Below are 2,197 nucleotides of genomic sequence, written 5' to 3'. Positions count from 1 at the left end.
TTCCCCACTGAGGATTTGTACCTCCTAACACAACACTGACTGGACTATTGTCTAATCATGACTTCTTTGAAAAGTCATTTTGACGTTTTTTCACAGTCAACAGGTCTTGTCATCTGCAAAACCACATCCCATTTTTCTATTGCAGAAGAAGCATAAAATTTACCAAGGGGAAGGAATGTGCGACATACACTGTTGTGTGGGTTTTTCAAAATGAAAACTGATAATGATTTCCCCGCCCCCCTCTTTAGCAGCATCAAGAGCTTCACTTTTTTCATGGAAAGAATTATGACTTCTATAACAGAGGGCATCTGGCTTAGTGTTTTTCCCTTCTTCTCTATCCACTGTGAGATTGATTCCAAGGTGAGTGGGATGGTTTTAGCAAGGCCCCATTTTGGTAGATGGTGTCCTTTTCTGTAAAGAGAAGGAAAATTGCACCCTGAAAAACATGAAAGATTACACAAAGCATGTGGAAACTTCCAAGCTAGCTATTTTTATTGCTAACCCCCACTCCCAAACATTAATCGCAGTAACAAATGCAGAAGTTAAAAACAGCTGATGTGACATCTCTGAAGAGTACCATTTCTAGAAACAGCATGATAGATCAAGTATGACACATCCTGGGATCTGTTGTTCAGCAACATCCAAAGGGCCACCTAATCCCCAGCCCCTGTCATGACAGTTGGCACCCAGCTAGCATCTGCAGCCTCTCCCCCCCACCCCAGTTTTTAAATAAGTATAGCCTAAATGCAAAATATAGCAAGTGGCATGATTCCCCAGAGATGGAGCTCTTGCCTCATGATCAGGAGGCTGTGAGTTCGATCCTAGGTAATGGCAGATAAGATACCGTATTTTTTGGACCCGCCGAAGTATAAGACACACCTAGATTTTGAGGGAAAAATATCTGCCTCTGCCTTTCAGCAATTTGCCTCCTTGCAACGAAGAGTACAGACAAAATACACTGTTTGTAGTGTTATATTTCAGATTATACTTGTACAGATGCTGTTAAAATTTATGTGAACTTCAAGCAATTCAGCGGAAAACTCCCAGTGACAGTGGTCAGCGGCAACCTGCAGAGCCTCCTAGGCAGTGGTGGGTTTCTGCTGTTCACACCGGCACAGGAGAACCGGATGGTGAAATTTACCGATCCAGTGAGAGGAGGTTCGACCGGTGGACCTGGAAGTAACTTCTGGAACACCTGCCCTGGCCCTATCGCTCGCTCGCTCACCCGTGCCCATCTGGAAGCTGCTGCATTGCTTGCTCCCTCCCACCCATCCGCACTCTCCTAGCCCAATTCGGTGTCAAGTCCCATACCTGGGAGTGGAGGTGGTGAATGGAGAAGCATGGAGAGGTCCAGTGGCACCATCCACCAGATAGCAGCGGCAAGCTCAGGAGTTTTCCCCTGGATTCCTCTCTGTCCTGCCTCCTCCGATCTCCCCAAGTTGTTTCCCTAGTTGTGATAGCTTTCTACTGGATTCCCCTCTGTTCCGCCTTTTCAGATCTCCCAAAGTTCTTTTCCCAACATGTGATAGCTTTGTCCTGGATTCCCCTCTGTCTTGCCTCCTCCGATCTCCCAAAGTTCTTTCCACAGAGTGTGATAGCTTTCTACTGGATTGCCCTCTGTCCTGCCTCCTTCACTCTCCCAAAGTTCTTTCCCCAGCGTGTGATAGCTTTCTACTGGATTCCCCTCTGTCTTGCCTCCTTCGATCTCCCAAAGTTCTTTCCCCAACGTGTGATAGCTTTGTCCTGGATTCCCCACTGTCTTGTCTCCTCTGATCTCCCAAAGTTCTTTCCCCAGCGTGTGATAGCTTTCTACTGGATTCCCCTCTGTCCTGCCTTTTCAGATCTCCCAAAGTTCTTTCCCCAACGTGTGATAGCTTTGTCCTGGATTCTCCTCTGTCTTGCCTCCTCCAATCTCCCAAAGTTTTTTCCCCAGTATGTGATAGCCTTTCTACTGGATTCCCCTCTGTTCTGCCTTTTCAGATTCGGAAGAGACAGCATAGCCTGCAACTCTGAATGGTGGGTACAGTAAGAGTCTCAGAAGAGACCCTCCCTAGTTTCTCAGGTTGAAAAGGGGGAGGGAGAATTATAGACTTTGGCTTCCTACATTCTTTAAATGTGTATTTACAATGAAGTAGAATTAGTTCATCTGGTGGTGATTCCTATCTGATTTATCCCACATCAGTCTTGCAAGTCTGAA

Source organism: Natrix helvetica (assembly GCF_964273705.1).
Source record: "Natrix helvetica genome assembly, chromosome: Z".
Classification (NCBI taxonomy): domain Eukaryota; kingdom Metazoa; phylum Chordata; class Lepidosauria; order Squamata; family Natricidae; genus Natrix; species Natrix helvetica.
Note: the sequence above shows the minus strand (reverse complement) of the source record.